This window comes from Candoia aspera, chromosome 8 (assembly GCF_035149785.1).
Source record: "Candoia aspera isolate rCanAsp1 chromosome 8, rCanAsp1.hap2, whole genome shotgun sequence".
Classification (NCBI taxonomy): Eukaryota; Metazoa; Chordata; class Lepidosauria; order Squamata; family Boidae; genus Candoia; species Candoia aspera.
Genome location: NC_086160.1, coordinates 56,993,140 through 57,017,384, shown reverse-complemented (window position 1 = coordinate 57,017,384; position 24,245 = coordinate 56,993,140).

The window sequence follows — 24,245 nt, the reverse complement described above, 5'->3', positions numbered from 1 at the left end:
AAAACTGAGGAACTGGACAGGTGTTTCCTTGTTAATTGGAAAATGAACACTGATTGGCTGAGACTATGCTCATTTCTCAGCCAGGAGCATCCCATTCTGTACGGATATTGCCTCCCTTGCAAACAAGTCATCCTTTCTTATTTTATTTTAACTGGGAAATCAGAAGACTTGGGAAATTGGGTGTGTTCTTTGTGTGTTGGGTGTGTTCTTTGTGTGTATTTGTGTTATAAATTCCTCTTTGAAAATATTCCAGGAAAAGTAGGAACAGCATGCCAAATGTAAAAAATGCTAATACTTCCTGTAAGCATACATTCCTTTCTTTTTCACTTCTTCTTTGAAAGTGAGTTATACAATCCTTTTTCGTAAGTTATTTGTGAGCATACCCCAGGTGCAGGGGGGTGGGATGGGGATGACAATGTCATCACGCAAATGCTGTGACTTACAGACCTGCATCAGGTCACAAGTTATAATTCCAGCATGTATGTGATGATGTCAGTGTGGTTTGCTGCTAATTCTTCTGATGCTATTCCATATAAAAAAATGGTTGATTCCCATTCTGGGCCAGTTTCACAAGTATTTGGTCATAAAGTTGTACAATTTTAATCTGTAATTAAAAAATTGCCCCCAAGTGCAGTTAGCTTCTTATGTATTTTGTCCCTCCCCAACTTTCACAGAGATTATATTTCCTTACCTTAACTATGGTTTATCTTGTATCTTAATCTTAAGGGTTACCATGGGAAATGTAACTGGGATAACAAACATGATTGAGGGGGTATTGGATAGTATTAATACTGATTAAGGTCAGCACGGGGAATAACTATTAATCATGATTAAAGCTGAGAACAGGGATAGCATACCCTAATCAAGAAATACTGGTTAAAATTCAGAAATGATTTGTCTGCCCTTGATGATTTTAGTAATTATCCCATTAAGAATAATCCTCAGGATTTTTTATTGGAATATGCAGTTTCCAATGCCTGACTCAAAGAAGATTCTGGAACAATAGGGGTATAATGAAATAAACTTTTCCAAATAATGACATGTTGTACCTTCCCTGTCAATTTTAATTTTGACATCTGCTGGGGTTTATTTATACGACATCATAAATTCTAACTCCAACTGGTTTCATGCTTCCATTTTTATTTTCTCTACTTCAGACATATCCATTTATTTAGTTTTGTCAAGAGATATTTAAGTTGCTGAAGAGCTCTAGAGAGCCATCTTCTTGCTTTTTTGTGAAAGGCCTTTTTAATCCTGTTGCTTTTCATCATTAAAAAGATGAATGTTTACACACATTACAGATTCATTTCAGGACAGGAATTTGATCTTCATCGTCCCTTCTTTTTTTCTAAATTTTGTGAGGAACATGTGCAAAACAAAAAACTACATCAACTCAAGAATGTTATTAAACAATTTAGAATACCACTAGAGAGGTAGTAAAATAGTTTGACTGTTGAGGTTAGCAATTCTGACATAGTATATGGCATGCACAGAGATAATCTCATTAAAGGAAATGTGGGATTGTTGGAAGCTTGCAGCAAATAGGGGATTTTTTATAAGTTACCACAATTGTAAACAGCCATATGTGCACATACAAGCACAGCTGGAAGTGTTTCTGCTAGAAGTCATTTAGAGAAACAAGCAAGTGACTCTTGCCATTTAAAAATGATTGTTGACAAAGGGCCTAAAGTGCCTAAGTGATATGGAAAAAAACAAGATATCTGCTCTTTGTCTTTGATCTAATCCATGAGTTCTCAAACCAAGACTACTGTGAACCCCTAAAATGAATTTGTGTGAAACCCCCCTTCTCATGAAGAAAACTAATAATTTCATTAAGGCTAGTCTTGGCAAGAGAGAAATATTCAGCTTTTAACAAAAAAATCTATGACAGGGTTTCTCAAACTGCCTGCCACCAGCTTGCAAAATCCAAAGTGAGGTTTGACAGTGCTCCAATTTTGTTTGCACAAACCTGATAATTTTTTTTGCTCCACCCCTCTAAGTTGCGCATGACCCACGGTTTGAGAAATGTTGGCCAAACCATGTAAGAGTGATCATGGACCTTAGTTAGGATTTAATGGTCTTTAGGCTGCTCTAGGGGCATGGTGGCTCAGTGGTTAAGACGCCAGGCTTGTCGACTGTAAGGTTGAAAGTTTGGCGGTTCGAGACCCATGTGCCGCATGACAGAGTGAGCTCCCACACTTGCCCCAGCTCTTGCCAACCTAGCAATTTGAAAGCATGCAAATGCGAGTGGATAAATAGGTACTGCTTCGGCAGGAAGATAACAGAGTTCTGTACCTGTCATGCTGGCCACATAACAGCGGAAGCCTCTTCAGACAGCACTGGCTCTTTGGCTAAGAAACGGAGATGAGCACCCCCCGCCCAGTGTCAGACACAACTAAATGGGAACTTTTACCTTTACCTTTAGGCTGCCAAATATATAACTTGAGAAGAAGTATGATTTTGATGTACAATACCAAGTGTTAGAAGTACAAATGATAAAATGATATCTGTACTTGTTATAATATTAAAAAGGGCCAGGATCCTGAGATAAGCAGCCTCTGTCCTACTGGATCTCATCGTGTCTAATTCAAGTCAAGTACTGAGGCTTTCTCAGAGGTCACTTGGGGACCCCAAGGCATACATGGGGATGGGGAGCTAGACGGTGACAGCCTGACCATAGTCCTGTGTTCCAGTTTATGCAGTACCATTGGTTTCATGTGATTCCCAGAGATTAAATTTCTCAGACAGAAAGCCACATAAATTTGAAATTTGCTTGGCTCTAACCCTGATGATTGCTAAATTACCCCCAAGGAAATGTGTCTTTCAACAGAAAATCCACTTCTCACCCTGTAGGCAGCAATGGAAGCTCAGAGGGATGAAAAGGAACAACGATGGCACCTCTTCCCACCTGAGGGGAAAAATAATAATAATAATAATAATAATAATAATAATAATAATAAAACACCTATTCTCAAGGCTTTTCACACTGGCCCAATTTAATGCACCAGATAATAAAATATTCCTTTTGTTCAATTTATTCTGTCTTGTGACATTGGAGAAAATGATGGTAGATCATGTTCTTCTATATTATCCTTTTTACAGGAGTATTTATTTAACTTATTCGTTATTATGCCCATTTTAATGAATATGTAGGGCAGTTGATATTTCGTCTTTTTCGTTTTGTAAGAACACTATCCAGACATTTCTAGCAGGGTGCTAAATTTTGTGCTATTACTTATATTGCACAAAACAGCAATATGAGCAATGTAATTGCAAGACAGCAACTGATTAAAGTTAATTTACTTTGGAAGATGTTGAAATAAGCTAATATTAACATAATCTTAAGGATATAGCTAGCCTGTCAAGATGTCTGTGCAGAAAATTATTACTGCTGGAATATAACTGTTGGATGATCTGCTTTTTCCTCTTGTTTTAGGTTTTATTCTTCAGCTTTTAGTGCTGGTTTAGTAGACCAAAATAAATCAACGAACATGAAAGGATTACTCTAGTCCAGGTTTCGGGGTAGTATCCTCAATTGGTCTCCTTAAATTATTGTTTTTTCATCAAAAATTCTATTGCACCAACTTGTTTTTTCTTGGATCCTCATTGAAAAACAGTGTTGCTTAGTAAGTGCTTTGCTAGTCTTGTGGCCTTAGCAAATGCTTAACCTCTCCAACCTACAACACCCACCTGCCTAACAACCTTCCAATGTGATCCACAACACACAAGCAAATGGTGACCTCTATCCGTCTGTTTCCTCTCTAATGCCATGGGTACTTTTACAACAACCTGGGTTATAATTCTCCTTGGTGGCTACAAAAGAACAAAGTTTTACAGTTCAGAAAGAGCAAATATCTACAAACTATCACATCATTCCATAAAGTGAGCTAGCAAATAGCAGAGTCCACTAGGATTTGTTATAAATTTGATTAATTTGTCTTTCCTTGAGATTATAGTTGTATGTATGTGCACCAGAACTGTGTTAGCTAAAACCTGGTTTTCAATAATGTTAATCAACCATTGTGTTTCGAAGAGAAGATAGGATTAATTATAGTGTAGATATTGCATTATTATAATTCCAGCAAAAGGCTCCATTGGATCTATTTCACATTCATAAGGCCAACAGCTGCAGGGAATACATGCCACTTCCCTCTCAAGAGGGAGTCTATTTCAAAATGCCAACTGTTTTATGGGTGCCTGGCAAACATTTCTAACTTGGACACTTTGGGTGCTATTTATGGAATATTTGAGGGAAAAACCTGATATCCTACCAATAGTTGGTTCTATTCCTTAAAAAGAAAATGCAAGAGCTCATTTTCAAAATAGAAAAAATTCTACCTCATGGGCAAGAAAGCCTATTTCAAGCATAGCAGAAGCTCATCAGTGAAAAACTGGCAGGAATAAAATATATCATCTCTTCCAATAGAAGAGAACATATAACATCTCTTCGTTGAAGGCAATCAGAAATCAATGCAAAATATATAGCAGCACAGCTGTGTAATGTCACATCAAATTACTCGTCCATCTTGCCTAGCATAGGCTCTTCTGTACTGGCAGTGATTATACTTGTACCTTTCTAATTTAAGGGTGGAAATAGGAGAGATCAGGGGCCAGATACATCACCTACCAATATCCCTTTAGCAGCCTTTAGAGTGTAGGCCTGCCTTTTGGGGGGTCTCTGAGGATGAATTTAAGGGAGAGAATGATTCTCTCAAGCCTTGTAAAGGGTTAAGGCACCCATTTCACTACCAGTTAAAACTCCCAACCCTTTCAAAAACTGACTTTAGTTTGGATTTTGGAGTGTGGCCCTCATGCCCACAGCCAGTGTGTATCCCTGCATTTGGTCTGGGACTATCTGCTGAGGAACAGATTTGTTCTATAACTGTGCATTGGGGCTATTCGATGAAATATAACTTTTAAAGCGGGGTATATTTCTAACATGATCTACAAGGCTACAAGTGACTTTTCAGTTGGAAGCTTCTAAGGTCTCCCAAGATGATATTGCCAAAGTTTGGTGACTGTAATGTATGTTGATGGCTGAAAGTGAAGAGGAACTGAGGAGCCTTATGATGAAGGTGAAAGAAGAAAGTGCAAAAGCTGGCTTGCAGCTAAACCTCAAAAAAACCAAGATTATGGCAACCAGCTTGATTGATAACTGGCAAATAGAGGGAGAAAATGTAGAAGCAGTGAAAGACTTTGTATTCCTAGGTGCAAAGATTACTGCAGATGCTGACTGCAGTCAGGAAATCAGAAGACGCTTAATCCTTGGAAGAAGAGCAATGACAAATCTCGATAAAATAGTGAAGAGCAGAGACATCACACTGACAACAAAGGCCCGCATAGTTAAAGCAATGGTGTTCCCTGTAGTAACATATGGCTGCGAGAGCTGGACCATAAGGAAGGCTGAGCGAAGGAAGATCGATGCTTTTGAACTGTGGTGTTGGAGGAAAATTCTGAGAGTGCCTTGGACTGCAAGAAGATCCAACCAGTCCATCCTCCAGGAAATAAAGCCAGACTGCTCACTTGAGGGAATGATATTAAAGGCCAAACTGAAATACTTTGGCCACATAATGAGAAGACAGGACACCCTGGAGAAGATGCTGATGCTAGGGAGAGTGGAGGGCAAAAGGAAGAGGGGCCGACCAAGGGCAAGATGGATGGATGATATTCTAGAGGTGACGGACTCGTCCCTGGGGGAGCTGGGGGTGTTGACGACCGACAGGAAGCTCTGGCGTGGGCTGGTCCATGAAGTCACGAAGAGTCGGAAGCGACTAAACGAATAAACAACAACAACAATGTATGTAGGATTATGAGGGTGTCTGTGTGTGTGTGTATGATATACTGCAGATATATGATGATTGATAATTGATAATAGTAGGATGATGTATGTTTGTGTGGGAGATTATCTATCTATCTATCTATCTATCTATCTATCTATCTATCTATCTATCTATCTATCTATCTATCTATCTATCTCCACTACTGCATTTTGTTATTACAGTTGTTTATACATCACCAATAAACTTTAAAAAATGCCAAAATCTGGTATCAAAATTGTGATTTCTCAAAGCAAATACAATACACTATTTTTTGGTTTTTAAAAACAAAATTATTTCCCAGAACAATTTTGCTAATTGTCTAGTCTAACGTAACAGAAATCCAACTATTTTCTCTAGTGAAGTCTCTGCCATGGACCTTGAGCTGCCCCTGCTGATATAATGTATGTTGCCCATCTTTGTTTTAATGGCCACACTTTCAAGAATTACCTTTCTCTATCTGCTTTGTGTCGCAGTGGTACAGACATTTAATAGATTTTAAATATATTTGCTCTCCTTTCAGCCTGTCCTGTCATTTATAATACAAGCTTTTGTGGATAAGATTATTTTTATCATATTAAACAAGATACTAGGATTCCATTGTCCCTTGCTAGAGATTACAGTAAATGTTAAATAATGATATTGCTCCTTTTGAGCTTAAAATGAACTGCATTTGTTTGGAAGCGAGAGCAACAAAATTATTCATAGGCCAGGTTTTCTGTCTTGCAAAATTAGCCTGGGAAGAAAAGATGGCAGATGCCGGTAGGAGCAGAAATGATAGCCTGGATTTTATAACTTGTTTACTGGGCTGCACTGATTCAGTGCCTGTAGGATGCAACTTATCATTTATTCTTAATAATTAACCATTGTGTTTTCTGGAGAAATAAATGATTCATGTGTGCAACTGCTTTCTCAGGAAAACAATTTCTACTACTTGTCTCCCTGTTCCACTTACTTATCTTCAAACCAATTATTGATTGTTTCTCTCCAGCTTGAAAAATATTTGTTCCTGTGGCTTTGCATTATGTACAGTAGCTACCTACTCTGATCTGCTTTTTATTTACTTATTTGCTTTTTGCTACTTTCTTTTCTTCAACCATTTGTTTCATGGAGCATTGGAAGTTCTTGGGGAGGAGGAAGGAAGACAGTAAACTCAGTGATTGGCCAGTTTGAAACAGAGACAGTGCACATTGATTGGCTGGGGTTCTCAAAGATCAGTTGGCTAGCTTGGGCTGAGCAATAGGTTGAAAGTGCCCTTTACAAGCCCTAAACCTATGCATCACATTTCAGATCTGTGGATGTTGGTGAGGAAGTGGATCCCTTTTAAAGCATGTTGGGGATGAACTGCAGATAAAATGGTTGGTGGTGCAGCCGATCTCATTCTACCCATCTGGAAATTATTACCATAAAAAGCAAAGAGAAAAGAAAAGTCCCTTCAGTTTCATGAAGTTCAATTAATTATATAATATTGGTCTTTCTCTGAACACAGACTGCAAAACATCCTTCCCAAAGCCTTGGTGGAAAAAACACTTCTTAGTGTCAATGTACCCCATAGTGAGCTATTACACACTACTCTACAAAAAATACTGAGAGATCAAAACAGCAGCCTTTATGATAAATAAGGAAAGATCAGGGATGAAATCTCAGCTCTGGAACCCAGCATAAGGGACCAATCTTTCACACTGGTATCTTGCCAGACTGCCTCAGGCAAGTATACTGTTTGCTTCTTTAAAGATAAAAATCTAGGCTATTGCATATGCCCAGGAAACTCATCTTACAATATTTGTGAATATATCAGGCCAAATACTGAGATACATGGAAAAGTCTGTTCTTCAGGATTATTTCACTGGATTCACATATATTGCACCATTGCCATAGTGTAATTTATTTTGTCTTAATGTGTTATGTTAACACAGCCTGTAGTGATCGTAAAGGATAATTTATGATTAGTACGTCAAAATTCAGCCAAATGTGGCTTATTAAATTGTTGAACATATCATGGTTTACAGTGATGTGCAAATCTATTAGCATGTATTTGAACAGAAAAGCAACATCTTTAAGGCTCCATGCTCAACATAAGGAAGAATCCCACCAAAGGTATATGTGTAATGCATCTCTGTGATAATGTATTGATTTTTTCCTACTGTCTTTGACAAGGAAAACTTTCATCATAACACGAAATATTACACCAACCTATAACTAGCATCCTCTCAGCAGAATTTAGACACTTCTGAGTTGAACTATGGCATTTGATCTCAATCAATTTTGTGTATGCATAGTAGGGGAATGCTGGCTGTGAGCTGGAGAAGGAAAAAATGGAAAATGGAATTGGTCTGTGGAAGAAATTGAAATGTTCTGGAAGAGACAATATACAGCAACATTTTGTTGCACATTGCAGTTGTACTCTACTAATGACAAATAATCATCTATGCACTAATAAATTAATAAATCTGTTAGGAAACATGAAAAGTAAACCTGCAAGCTAAGAGTAACAATTTGTTTGTTTATTGAATCAAATTTATACAGTGTCCATCTCACTATATACATTTTCTTTCAAGAACTCCCAATTGTCACATATAAATGGGCAGATATTAAAAATCAATAACTAATTGACATTTCAAAGATTATACCCAGATAGCACATACTGGTCAAATCTAAAATGCCAGCAGCTATCAAAGAAAGAATTGACAAATATAGCCTGTCAATTGCTATAAGTATCAGCAATCAGCGTATAAAATATACTATATTATAGTATAATATTATAGTATTATATTATTATAATATAATATAATATAATATAATATTGTAGTATAATATTATGCTAGCAGTCAGAAGACATGATGAAAACTCCTTAATCTCATTTAAGCATCTTAAACCAAGCCAAATCCAAAAATGCCAGAGAATTCCTGGAAGCCTGGCACTCAGACAAAGCAGCCATCAACAGACACATAGAGGCAAACAACATTTTCATACCATTCAAAAGAGACAATAGAAAAGCCAAAACACCAGTACACTCCCTTGCCAGCAATCAACACCCAGATATGCAAAGATTAACACTAGGATTAATGCCAGATGAACAATCAAACAGTACATTATACCTTAATCAAGGAACTATTAACTCAGTCAATCAACCTAGCAGCAAACAACAGCCCAATCAAGGAACTCCTAAGGAGAGAACAACACCTCCACCAGCAAAGCAGGACAAACTACGGTATATAAACAGAGAGCAAGGCCCACTCCCTTTTTGCATTGAAGATGTTGCCTAGTCTGGCAATGAAACGTCTGCAAGAAAACAACAAGGTTTAGAGAGCGCTAAGGACTCCATATAAAATATTATTGTAAAGAGATACTTGGTGTTATGGGACTGCATCTATTTCTGCATTCTTCAAACTGGTGCCCTTTGGGTTTGGGGGACCTATGACTCCAAGTGTTCTCAGTCATTGTGGTCAAGCCATGCTAAAATTTAACACATCTAAAAGCACCAAGCTAATGAAGGGTATTTTATTAAGTTTTCAGTCTATTCCAAACAGGCTAGCCATGTGAAAAATATGGATATGAAGATGCTCGATGGAAATTCAATCTTGATAACCATAATCAAAATGTATGGAGGCAAACTCAGATATTTCATTAAGGACTAGATGTAACAATCAGCTTAATGGCATGTGGTATAATAACCTAAATTTCCAGATTTTAAATATAGTGGTAGCAGGGTGTTTTTAATAGCACTCCAATTTTTTACATGACCAGAAAGTCAAAATGAATGATGTTTTTAATTTCAATCTTAAGAATATGAAGTTCTTTTTTTTCCCCCTGATGGGGATACCCTTGTTGATGTGTCTGTCTTTGCACTGGTTTTCTATTGGCCAAGTTGAAATTAAATTTGCCATGTGAAACTCTTTGATCCTAAAAATTGAATTTGATTAGATTAAATTTGAGTTGAGTTGCTGCTGGCAGAAGTACACAGAGCAGTTTTGTCAGAACTAATATGTTATGACTAATCTAGTTGTCTTATAATATTAATTAGCAGAACAGTTGAAAACTTAGAGAAATGTCTCCCTCATCAGAGACAGAGAGAGAGAGAACATTCTGTGTATGATTCACACAGCACACCAAGCTGGTGTAGGTATTTCAGATACTGCTGAACCACAACTCCCAGAATTCCTGATGATTCCTTTTGATACTGGAAACATCTACCATGTGGTGTGCTTGAATTTGGATAAGCACATTGTGCAAACTCTATTGTGCTTTGAAAACCATGGTTTATGGCTTTATGTATTGCATGAATCCAGCAAATTATGTTTTAATCAATAAACCAATAGCCTTGAGAATATAAATTTACTGGCACAGTCAACAAGAGTATAAAACTCATGTCCAAAAATAGCCAGCTGATAGGCATGTAGGATGGTCAGAGAGTAAAGCAGGAGATAGCCCTCTCACTGGGCTAAGCAGGAGCATTGGGAGAGCTTCCTCCCACATAATCCCTTGGCAGTCTGCCATGACTGTGACCTGTCAATAGATGACAAGGAGGGGTACAGGAAAAAATGGGAGACAGTAATTAATCCTGAGTAAGCTCTACTTTCTGCAAGGAAATGGCATTGCAGGCAACAACTGGATGTGGCTGGCAGCACCTGAAAGAAGTCCATGAAGTATACAAAGTGGTACAAGAGTAGGCAAAATGATGCCACCCTTAATAAAAACAGTAAAAATGAGCCAGAAGAAAGCCCAGTTGACAGAATTGGACAACCTGAAATACATTCACTGACGACAGAACCAGCAAAACACCGTTGTTAGAACCTGTCTGTCTTCTCCAATGTAAATCAATCTTCTGTGCGGCACAGGACCATCACTTTCAAGAGGAATTCTAGTCTTGCTTTTTTAAACATAGGCCTGCCAGTCCTTCAAAGGATATTAAACCTAAGTTTAAAAAAATGTTCTAATGGTGCTTTAGTGCTTAACTCTACTTATATAAGGAATCAACATTAACAGCTGACAAGTTGTTTGGAAAGCCCTGCTCAGAGATTACTCCAGCAGATGCCTCTGCAGAAACCAAATGTCAGGTCTGCTCTGAAGCCCCAGCCAATATGACCATGGAAGGCAGAGCCCAGCCACTGGACAAGAAGGGGCACGTCCACAGCAGTCTCAAGTGACCAATAAGAGCTAAGCAGATCCCTGTCCCTGACCACATTGTCAGTGGAGAAAAGTAGATTGTGCTCACCACAAAAATTGTGTTGGGAAAAGCACACATCACATAAGAATGGTTACTGGGCATATTTGTACCCTGGTCAAACCCAGAGAATTGGCAGTGGGTTCCTACCTCAAACACCCAATTCTCTGGGTTTGTATCAAGGGAGGTATATCATTCATAGCATCATTCATAAATACTATTATCTGCTAGAGGGGAAACAACTTAAGTCAGAGTTTACATAACCTAAGCACTGCCTATATGTTCAATCTTTTACTGGGATTTGAACTCACTGTGTTTTCTAGAGACCTCCAACCATCATTGTGCCAAAATAACAGTAATGTGGACAGGCTTCAAAAATGGCTAAGTGATGCTATGAAGATGCTATAATCAGTAGTGCCAAACAATGTTAACATAGCAGACTTCATTTTGTGCATGCAGATGGTACACAATCCGTCATCAAGAAAATTTGGCCTACATGAAGGTTCCTGGAACAGAGCCCTTGTGTCACCTGGGGACTGCCTGTATTTGGTCATGTTTATTCAGACAGAGTGCTCTTCATGCCCACACTGGCTGGCACTGATAGGATCACATGATTTGTTTTCCAGGTCTTGTCCATATGGGAGGTCTACATTAGTCTGTTAATTTCATTCCAGAAATCCTTGCCTCAGTTCATTCTCTTCTTTGGCACACACATTAGATGAATGAAGGGAGAGATGAACTCACATAGCAGTTATGACCAGATTCCACACGTAGAATAGAAGAATAAATCTAGTAAGGATCACAAGTGAACACTCTCATTTCTGATTGCTCATTCCTGCATGAAATTTCCACATATGACAACTACTACCTACTTGTGATTTTAATTTTTGCTCATATCTGTATGCAGCATTTATGAAGGACAGCTCCTCTATACAGATTTCGTACATCTACTGTTGTTGTTTATTTGTTTAGTTGCTTCCGACTCTTTGTGACTTCATGGACCAGCCCACGCCAGAGCTTCCTGTCAGTCGTCAACACCCCCAGCTCCCCCAGGGATGAGTCCGTCACCTCTAGAATATCATCCATCCACCTTGCCCTTGGTCGGCCCCTCTTCCTTTTGCCCTCCACTCTCCCTAGCATCAGCATCTTCTCCAGGGTGTCCTGTCTTCTCATTATGTGGCCAAAGTATTTCAGTTTTGCCTTTAATACCATTCCCTCAAGTGAGCAGTCTGGCTTTATTTCCTGGAGGATGGACTGGTTTGATCTTCTTGCAGTCCAAGGCACTCTCAGAATTTTCCTCCAACACCATAGTTCAAAAGCATCTATCTTCCTTCTCTCAGCCTTCCTTATGGTCCAGCTTGTTTACAAATAATTCCTTATCTCTTCTGGCTAACCTCTGGATTATCTCTTCTGGCTAACCTTTTGTATTTAATTGGGCATATCTCCCCCTATCACTGTTGCCTTTTGCTTTCCGTCTTTCTTGGGCTACTTCTAGTGTCTCAGCAGACAGCCATTTTGCCTTCTTGGTTTTCTCTTTCTTTGGGATGTATTTTGTTGCCGCCTCCTGAACAATGTTGTGAACTTCTGTCCATAGTCCTTCTGGGACCCTGTCTACTAAGTCCAGTCCCTTAAATCTATTCTTCATCTCCACTGCATATTCCTTAGGAATATTAGTGAGCTCATATCTAGCTGGTCTGTGGGTCTTCCCTAATCTCTTGAGTCTGATCCTAAATTGTGCAAGAAGAAGTTCGTGATCTGAACTACAGTCAGCTCCAGGTCTTGTTTTTACCGACTGTATCGATGTCCACCACCTTTGGCTGCAAAGGATGTAGTCAATCTGATTTTGGTGTTGTCCATCTGGTGAAGTCCATGTATAAAGCCGTCTCTTAGGTTGTTGGAAGAGAGTGTTTGTTATGCAGAGTGAGTTGTCTTGGGAAAATTCTATCAGCCTATGTCCTGCTTCGTTTTGTTCTCCCAGGCATTGCTTACCTGTAATTCCAGGTGTCATTTGACTGCCCACCTTAGCAGTCCATTCTCCCGTGATGAACATAACATCTCTTTTAGGCGTGTTGTCCAGTAGGTGCTGCAGATCCTCATAGAACTCCTCTACTTCAGCTTCTTCAGCATCTGTGGTTGGGGCGCATATTTGGATCAATGTGATATTAGATGGCTTGCCCTGAATTCGAATTGAGATCATTCTATCATTTTTTGGATTGTATCCAAGCACTGCTTTAGCCACTTTACTATTAATGATGAAGGCTACTCCATTTCTTCTGTGGTCTTCTTGTCCACAGTAGTAGATCTGGTGGTCATTTGATGTGAAGTGGCCCATTCCAGTCCATTTCAGTTCATTGACGCCCAAAATGTCTATCTTTAATCTTGACATCTCACCAATAACCACATCCAGTTTGCCCTGGCTCATAGATCTTACATTCCAGGTTCCAATGGTGTGTTGATCCTTAGAACATCGGATTCACCGTTCACCACCAGCACCGTCGGCCGCTAGCCGTCCTTTCGGCTTTGAGCTAGCTGCGTCATCACGTCTGGGGCTTGTTGAACTCATCCTCTGTTCCTCCCCAGTAGCATTTTGACCATCTTCCGACCGGGGGGTCTCATCTTCCGATGGTATACCGACATATCTCTGGTTGTACTGATCCATTGAGTTTTCACGGCAAGAATACTGGGGTGGGTTGCCATTACCTTCCCCAGGGATCGCATTTAGTCTGACCTCTCTGTCATGACCTTCCCGTCTTGGGTGGCCCTTCACGGTTTAGCTCATGGCATCATTGAGGTGCTCAAGCTCCAGCACCACGACAAGGTAGCGATCCTTTGCTGAAGAACAATGGTTTATTTGGTTTAATTTCTGTGTCTGCTAATTAATGCTTTATTGTCTCTGATATTTGTACGTTCATGCTCAGTAGATCATGTGTTTTTATGCAACTTGGCATGAAGTTGCTTCTGTATTAGAAGTACAGATCAACCCTTGCCATTAGCTGAAGTGTGAATCCATTTGCTCTGCATGATAGAAGTAGGTGGATTCTGATTGGAAAGGACTTCACAATGATTATTATAATAAACCTTTTTCTTCTTGAGTAGCTTCTTTAATGAAGTAAGCTTTCCAACTCCTCATTCTTTTGAGTTGGCACAGGCTTTGAATATGAATTTTAAAGTTTAGCAAGGTGGTTAATATTTGGATGAGTTTCATCAGTGCACACCAGGGAGGTTAAAATGAAATGAAAAAGCATTCTGAAAGAAGTCTGTGGCAAACCTCGTCGCAGCTGTTGCCAAAAAAGTGCATAGTTCTGTCTATCTAGTTACCAGTTTGATTCAGGGGCATATTTATCTGTTGCATCTCAGCAGGAGCAGCTCCTACTCAACCTTGACTGATCTCAGAAATAGGGTTGGCCCTAGTTAGTACATGGATAAGGACCACCTGGGAATTCCATAGCTGTAGACAAGACTGGAAAAATAGGGAAACATTCTAGAAAAAGGTTATGGGGAATCTCTTCCATAATTCTACCAAGAAAACGGTATACCGTAGATGTAGCCACTGGCAATTGAGCGTACTCAAAAAATCTTAACTTTTAGGGAAGCAATTAATTAGGACCTTAGCTATGTTGGGGAAAATAATTTTTTCTTAAGTGAGATTATCCCATGAGCTTTTCCAGCAAGCCACTGTTGGTTTTAGTTCAAGAAATATATTTTAAGAGTCAAAGTTGACTGGAATGTACAAAATTTTTAATTTGTATGTAGGAAATTCAAGTTCTGTCTTTTCTTTCAGCCTGATGTATCCATTGGTTTTAAGGGAAAAGCTGTAGCTCAGTGGCCAAGCTGATGATCTGCACATAGAAAGCCATGTTGAACTGAACAAAATCCATGCTTGAAAGAGGGAGCCCATTGCTGGTAAATGTTGACAACAGTGGATTAGATGGACCAGTGCATGCTATGTTCCTAAATGTATTAAGAGGCTGAAAACACCTGAGTAAAAGGAAGGCAAAGAACAAAGTAAAAAAAAAAGGATAGAATTAGCTCAGATATGCAAATGGTGGATAAGTTATACATTAAATAGGATGTGGACAAGCATACTATATTATTCTGTTCATGAAATATTTAACTGGACTAAGTAACTTTATTCCTATAACATTACTATGTAACGCTTGCTCTGTCTAGATCAAGATGAATACAAGAAGGAAACTGATCTAGAGCAGACTGCAAGAAAAAAAATAACTATTGAGGGTAATACTATTTTGTAAATAATTAGTGAATCTCTCTGGACAGTCTTAATGGTTGAACAGTGGCATATCCATGCATTTGTAACAACTTTACAATGTTCCATGTTCACAGTGATGGCTTAATGACTTCCATATCAGGGATGTGAGAGGGAAAGCCTGCAGAAGCAAACTTCACAGTGAATAATGTCCCTTCTCATTAGGGCAGTGATGAACCATCTGAAGTCCCATGCCTGCACATTATTCAAAAAGGTCATGAGTGGATCGCACAGAAGCTCCCCAATATTCTCATCAAATTGTCATTTTTAACATGGTGTTGTTGTTTATTCGTTTAGTCGCTTCCGACTCTTCGTGACTTCATGGACCAGCCCACGCCAGAGCTTCCTGTCGGTCGTCAACACCCCCAGCTCCCCCAGGGACGAGTCCGTCACCTCTAGAATATCATCCATCCATCTTGCCCTTGGTCGGCCCCTCTTCCTTTTGCCCTCCACTCTCCCTAGCATCAGCATCTTCTCCAGGGTGTCCTGTCTTCTCATGATGTGGCCAAAGTATTTCAGTTTTGCCTTTAATATCATTCCCTCAAGTGAGCAGTCTGGCTTTATTTCCTGGAGGATGGACTGGTTGGATCTTCTTGCAGTCCAAGGCACTCTCAGAATTTTCCTCCAACACCACAGTTCAAAAGCATCGATCTTCCTTCTCTCAGCCTTCCTTATGGTCCAGCTCTCGCAGCCATATGTTACTACAGGGAACACCATTGCTTTAACTATGCGGGCCTTTGTTGTCAGTGTGATGTCTCTGCTCTTAACTATTTTATCGAGATTTGTCATTGCTCTTCTATGATGCCATGAGCTAAACCGTGAAGGGCCACCCAAGACGGGAAGGTCATGACAGAGAGGTCAGACTAAATGCGATCCCTGGGGAAGGTAATGGCAACCCACCTCAGTATTCTTGCCGTGAAAACTAAATGGATCAGTACAACCAGAGATATGTCGGTATACCATCGGAAGATGAGACCCCCAGGTCGGAAGATGGTCAAAATGCTTTAACATGGTAGAATGGGGAAAATAATTAAATACACTGGGAGTAATGATATTGATCGTATTTGATTATTATACTTGAAATTAAATGTAAATTATGTTATATAACATTTATTTTGTTGTCCTAGTCTTACTTTTAAGAATGCAGCCCTTTTCACATCATCCAAAGTCAAATGTGCCACTTAGCCTAAAAAATTGTTTTGCGTCTCTGTTAGATGGTTTACGTATGCATTGGGTATCATTGCCTGTAGCAAGAGTAAAGGGGATATCTATTAATGAACTGATAAGTACAGTTTACCGAAGCAGTTTACAGTTTACACAAGAAGCAATAAATGGCATGAGAAGTCAGCAACTCATAAAGGCAATTTCATGTTATTAATGTAGGTGAATTGAAAATCAAACTGGAATCTAATAGATTGCAATATGTATAAGGCTAATACTGATGAGTTGGAGAACCTGGGGGAAGAAGAAATGAGGAGAGGATGAATATACTAAAAAATAATCATTTCTATTGTATGAAAAATAATGGTAGAAAAACCAAGCACACCTTGTTAAATTGCTCAGTGCAATTAATTATCTCTATGTCATCAATGGAAAAACCATGTTTTAAGTTTTGAGTAGTCATTTCAGAATATGATTTCTTGTGCATTTTTATACTTTTTTTGGATTGAGTCAAATATGATTTTAGAGAGGGGAAAAAAGATTCAGCATAGTTATTTGTAATCCATAGAACAACCTAGATCCATCCTTCCTTCCTTTTTAGTAGGGAATAAACAGTACGTAGAACTATAGTTAGTTCTCAATATGTGGGATTAGTGGGTTGACATGTTGACTGAAAATGTAATCTAATATATGCTTTCATAGGAGTAAACTTAATTATTTTAATGAGCTTACTCTCAGACAAGACTACTTTAATACTCTTGCTTGCCCATTGAAAAAAGAACACTCAGGCATAATTTGTACGCAATCATCATGCCAACTGGGGATGATTGTTTGTTTGTTTATTTATTTATTTGATTTCTATAGCTGCTCATCTCAACAAGTGACTCTGGGTGGCATACAACATTAAAAAAAACCATAAAACAATTAAAACAATACAAAATAAATATACAGTATATATGGTTTCCCAGTAAACAAATGCCATAGATGTTAATGTAGCCAAGAAATAGGGCCCTTAACACACTTGGGACCTCAGGCCTGGGCATATAACTAGGTCTTCTCAGCCTTATGGAAGGCCAATGTGATAATATTGGATAATATCAATAATGATGGGCAAGGGAATCTAATATATATAGAAAACATCAGGTTGAGGAAAGCCAATTCAGGGAGATTTGGATTACTTTCCTGTACTTAATAAAAAGTCTAGGCTTTGCCCTTGCACAGACTTTCACACTGCCTAACTGGCCAAGTGTTGAAGGATATTTTGGGGTCCTTGACTTGGACTGCCTTGACTGATTATCTCCCAACTCTCATTTTATTAGCATTTTGTTAGCATGAAAACTGTGAATAAAATATCATTTTACAAAATATTCAGTGTATAGAAGTTGATGTTAAAAGTTCTGTTGATGTAGGTAGAACAGCTCTAATGGTCAGAGGATCAAACCAGCAATGATAAGCTTTACTCACATTTGTCCATCTGCTTGAATAGGTGATGAGATATCCTCTCAAGTTCTCCTTTCAGTGGAATCAGCCCTGGTCCAAAGCATTCCACATAAAGACCTTATCAACTCTGCAATTCATCAAGCAGGAGCTGACAATTAAGATAATGAAATCAAAGGAAGGCAAACAAAATTACCTCAAAATTGAGTGCATTAATTTTGCAGAGATAGAGAGAGAAGAATGATTTGCATTTAATAAAAGATAAGGAACATTCCACCTCAGGTCTTGGGGTGAAATAACAGTACATTAGCTATTCACCAGAAAGAATGCAAATGTTGTTAAAACAATCTAATGGATGGAGCTGTGACCAGGGCAAGCTAAACATTCAGTTTTAATTCAAGGCCTGCAATAAAACTGACTTGGTTTTAATAAGATCATCTGACCAGCATATAAATATTGTTAAGGAAAGCTGCAATGACTTAATTTTTTAGTATCATGAAAACTGTTAAAGACAAGGATCAAGTCCCAACTAAAGTTGCAATCCTATACATTTATAAGAGAAAAAATTCCACTGACATCCATACAAATGACTTGTGAACTACTTCCAGTTAATGGGACCACCTCAGGATCTCATATCTCATATGACAAACTCCTGAAACTGATTGGAGAGATGGAGTGGAAAGGAAGAATTCATTTCGCTATTGGTTGTCATCTTGCCATTTGATAGAAGCCATTAAATGAAGTCCTCTATTATGGAGATCGCAGGTGAGGAAGGAGGGGGCACCTTCAGGGGGAAAAAACACATTCACAGTATGGAAGACCTTGGGCCCCTGGCCAAGAAGGTCAGGCAGGACCTGTCTTAGTGTTTCTGGAGTTTTTCCCTTAGAGCCTGCTAGTTTTGCTTAGTTTGGCAAGATTCTGTTTGTATGGTAGAAACAACAAAGACTAGAGCTTCATTCCTGGCTCAGCATAGTTTCTTCGCCTTAACCCTGACACCCTCTGACTATGTATGTATAGGATTGTACCAAAGGTTGGCTGTACTTATGCCCCATTGATTGTAATGTGAACTATTATTTGGGACTAATTTTTCACTTTACATTGAAAGTCTGTACATACCTGCTCAATAAATTTTATTGCTCACCCAAGCAAAATTCAGACCATATTAAACTGGATGGAAAAGTTTCACCCGTGGTTTTGTTCACTATAAGTAAAACAATATCATTTTGAGTCAATGTTGGTGCTGACTTAAAGGATATCCCTTTCAGTTTTCTTGACAACAGTATAGAAGTAGCTCTGCATTCTTTCATGATTTTTTTTTTACTTCTCCATCTAGCCTATAGCACTGGGATCTTCTGATGATCTCCCATCGAACTACTAACCAGGTCTAACACTGATTAACTTTCTGAGTTCTGCTCTTACCACAATGCAAGTGTTCAGAGTTAGAAGCATCCTGCCAAGGCTGTCATCAGAAGATGGTACAAATGGGCATCTGTCAAGGACCTCAACTTTACAGAGAAAAGCCCATGAACTCATGCTGCTGAACTTTCTTACCATTCTTTCTTTTTCATTAATCTAGTTTTTTTCCACTGAAGAAAAGGGACAAGAAAGTGAAATGATATCTTCCATTGCCTCACTTACCAGCTTCCTGTAAAAAGCAGGCAAAATTAAAAAACAACCCATCTCCTTTTCTTGTGTTCCATCTTCAACATATCAAGTCATTTCTGCAACTTCCACAAGCTTTTCTTGCCTAAATTCTTCCACCAAAAGCAAACCTACTTCAGCTTCTCAGGTTGTCCACTTCACTTTGCCCATGGTTACCATCTGGATGCCAAAACTAAAGTGATCAAGAGGAGGTTGAAGTTCTCTTCCCTCCAGTGAATCCATGCCCATAAAGTACACCAGTGTTTATACCACCAACCTTTTCCCACTTCACCATCACAGCTTCACCCATGGCCTGCAGGATAACTCTCTTCAGAAAGTCAACCAACAGCAGCTGACAGTAGAAGAGGCTCAGATAGATATATTGCTCTTATTGCAGATACAAGAAACAGATCAGCTCCCCTCCCCATTTCTGACTTGTCTAGCAAGATGAAGAGAAAGGAGGAGAGGGGGTGCTCTGGACTTTCAGATGCTTCCTCCCCTCATATTTCTCCCTACACAAAGTATATGGTTGGAATGCCATCAAAGTCCTCCTATGCATGCAGATTGCATTTGGCAGCTCTTTCTTTACACATCTCTCAGTTGTTTCAGGAACAAAATCATCTCTCCCACTTGATTTCCTGAGCAGGCCCCAAACATGCAAATAGCACTGGGGGGAGTGGGGGTGGGCGAGAATCCTCTCACCAGATAGATACACATGTTGGAACTGACTGGGGTACAGCCCATTAAAAGTCTCAATTTAAATGCCTTTTGCCGCAGTCCCTGGTCTCCCTCCCTCACCATTTGTCACATTAGGTGGGATTCTTCCCAAACCATAGGATCTGGATAGTATTCCCTCATGAGTTCTCAGTAGGATCTTTAGTTTTATACTGGATCAAGGAAGCACTTTCCCTACCTCTTCCAGAGAAGGTTCTTCATCATCAGTCCATTGGAAGGAAGAAGGAGAGGCTGTTTCCATCCCAACTGGATGGATCTCATCCAGACTACTCACACAATCACCTTCCCTTTTTTCTGCTTCATTTTCATGAACCACACTGTTGCATCTTTTCTTCACCATGATGTAGGCAGCAATCAGGGTTTCTTGCAGTAACCCTGGTCTACTGTCTGGATGCAGTTAGCTCATTTTCAAAATCTTTCCCTTTTGCAGAACTGCCTCAGGCCATTTATAAACGTTCTGGAAAGCTGTGAGAAGTGGTGAGAAATACCCACAAACAATGCCCTTTCCGTCCTACAGAGCGCGCCTCAAGGGCCACCATGACTGTCCTTTTGTATTCTAAAGTATCTGTTCAAACAATTGCTCCCTTCTTTTAGGCTTGCAATGCCACCCATCTGTACTCTGCTTTTCCAGTTAGAGATGGGCAAGGCAAGCATCTCCTTTTCAAGGCATCTATTCTAGCACTCACCTTGACATGTAAAGCATTTCTTTCCTGGATCCAATGCTGTTATATGCACTCCTTGGAGATATTACTAAACATCTACTGCCCCTTTGCCATTCTCAACATCTTAATTTGTTCCTTTGCTTAGTTTTGGAGACTGCTGGCTAAGCCAGTTATATTACATGGAGAGTTACAAAGACTCCTTATAACACCTCCCATGCTATGTTTTATTCTAATTAATCCAGAGAATCAGGACACATAGGAACAAATGCAACTTCACAGTTGTATTGTTTAGGTTCTGAATTAAAAGCTTCATTCACCTGTTAATGGAATGTTTCTTCAAAGAAGGAAGAAAATTATGGTAGTTGTGGTCAATACATCTTGAAGGCACCGGCTGAAGATCTTACACTTTAAGGAATTGGATTGTGATCCTCTTAGTTGCCATATCTTAATAATAACTGTACACAATAGTAGTCATCAGGTTAGTCATTACTGACTTTTTATATTTATTTCAACTAGCCATAAGTGCTTAACTTGATTTGTGCTTACTCAGAGGCTTGGACTGAAGCTTCTGTTTGAATCCAGGAGGGTTTTTTATGTTTGGCTGATGTTTACATTTTGTGCTCCTCTTATAAGCCTCGAGTTTAGTGCATTTTTGTATGTTCCTCAAGAATCCTACAGCATTGGATTTCTGGTGGGGACATGGCAGACTGAACAGCTGTGCATGTTGACTCGGCAGGCAGAACTGACAATGCGGCAGTTTTTTCAGGCTCAGGCAGGTTTTTCCTGAAGCCCAGGAGTACTTTTCTGGATAAGGAAAACACCTGGAATCACCCCATCTGTCCTCTGGGTGGCTGAAGCTTCATCAGAAGATTGCAAACAGCATTCACGCTCGACTGATAAGAGCAGCCAGGAGGCTGAAGCTTCATCATTTCCAAGCCACACTGTAGCCTTAAAGGGACACTAAGACTGGCCACCCCATTTCTAAATCACCCAATTTATATTTCTTTTAAGTATGCATACACTAAGAGAGGCTTTCTACAGCAAGGAGAAGTGGGTTCTCTTGGTGCTTATCGTTATTTCTGGGATTAATTTTTTAAAAAATTCTTTTTAAGTTTTGGACTTTTCCATCCAAATATTAAGGAGGATTGAGAGTAAATAATTGTCTTCCTGTTATTATTTTTGTACTAAATTTGGAGATATTAGCATTTTCTTAGTGGTGTGGGGATACCAAGTCATCTTGTCTGCCTCCTGAAGAATCTGTATAATGACCAAGTAGCAACAGTAAAAACAGACCACGGAACAACGGACTGGTTTAAGATTGGGAAAGGAGTACAGCAGGGCTGTATACTCTCACCCTACCTATTCAACTTGTACACAGAACACATCATGCGACATGTTGGGCTTGAAGAATCCAAGGCTGGAGTTAAAACTGCTGGAAGAAACATTAACAATCTCAGATATGCAGATGATACCACTTTGATGGCTGAAAGCGAAGAGGAACTGAGGAGCCTTATGATGAAGGTGAAAGAAGAAAGTGCAAAAGCTGGCTTGCCGCTAAACCTCAAAAAAACCAAGATTATGGCAACCAGCTTGATTGATAACTGGCAAATAGAGGGAGAAAATGTAGAAGCAGTGAAAGACTTTGTATTTCTAGGTGCGAAGATTACTGCAGATGCTGACTGCAGTCAGGAAATCAGAAGACGCTTAATCCTTGGGAGAAGAGCAATGACAAATCTCGATAAAATAGTCAAGAGCAGAGACCTCACACTGACAACAAAGGTCTGCATAGTTAAAGCAATGGTGTTCCCCGTAGTAACATATGGCTGCGAGAGCTGGATCATAAGGAAGGCTGAGAGAAGGAAGATTGATGCTTTTGAACTGTGGTGTTGGAGGAAAATTCTGAGAGTGCCTTGGACTGCAAGAAGATCCAACCAGTCCATCCTCCAGGAAATAAAGACAGACTGCTCATTTGAGGGAATGATATTAAAGGCAAAACTGAAATACTTTGGCCACATAATGAGAAGACAGGACACCCTGGAGAAGATACTGATGCTAGGGAGAGTGGAAGGCAAAAGGAAGAGGGGCCGACCAAGGGCAAGGTGGATGGATGATATTCTAGAGGTGACAGACTTGTCCCTGGGGGAGCTGGTGGTGTTGATAACTGACAGGAAGCTCTGGTGTGGGCTGGTCCATGAATTCACGAAGAGTCGGAAGCGACTAAACGAATAAACAACAAAGCATTTTCCTACACGTTGAATCGGCTATCTTGAACTTACAGTTTTCTGCTTCTACTTGCCCTGGGGAACTGTCTGTTATCTCACTTTCACTTGTCTAAACGCATTCCAGAATTGTTTAGTATCTTTGACTTTCACTGGTTAAGCTCTTAGGGGCACCATAATCTACTGCTTGAGACATGGAGGAGTTTAAGCAGACTTTCTCTGACTTTCACCGAGATTTTAAACAGATTCTTTCTGATTCCTGTCAAGTTCTTATGCAAGGCATTGTGGAAAATATGATGTCTAAATAAACAGGAATTTAACAGCAACAGAAATGTTTCTTCTAAGAGCGAGATTAGGACTTCTGTTGAAATGCTGGATGAAGATTGGATAGACAAGTTGAAGAAATAAATTTAATGAATGGTACTGAATTGGGTTTTTTTTAAAAAAACATGGTTTATAGCTTAGTGTGTTGTCTGAACCTAGCCACTTAATTATCAAATCATGGCTTAACTATTAAATCATGGCTAAATAAACCATGGCTTGCCATGGCATGCAAATCAAGTCATATTGTGTTTGTTGAACTAGCAGATAGACTAAGGGTGTTTTGAGACAGGCAGTTCTTCGCTTTAATGATCAAAGACTAGTGGCATTATCAGATGTGGCTTAAAATCCCCTTGGAAACATGAACTTAGTTCACTGCCAAACATTTTTTGGTGCCAGGCTTCAGCTTCTTTGTGAGGAATTAACTGATCCCAAAATTGCATGTGTACAAATAACAGACCATTCTCTCTGACACATGTACACACAAGTACAGTCACAGGCATCTACCCATAGCTTCCCTCCTTGCCATTGAAGGGAAGAAAATGGGAGAAGAGTGTGTTTTGTTTGCCACCTTGATCTTCTGAACAAAAGAAGGGGTATAAATTTAACAAATAAACAGATAACCACCCAAAGCCCAAATATAGGCCCCAGACTGAGAAATACCACTGTACTACCCTTTGGTAAGTCCTGCCTGGAGAACTGATGGAGGGCTAGAAATAGAGGCACACTAGAAAAGCCATTTGGGGCTTATTGGTGTTCCAGCTCAGAGTTGCTTCATTCACCTGTTATCCCTCTTCAGGCAACACAAAACAATTGTGTTCA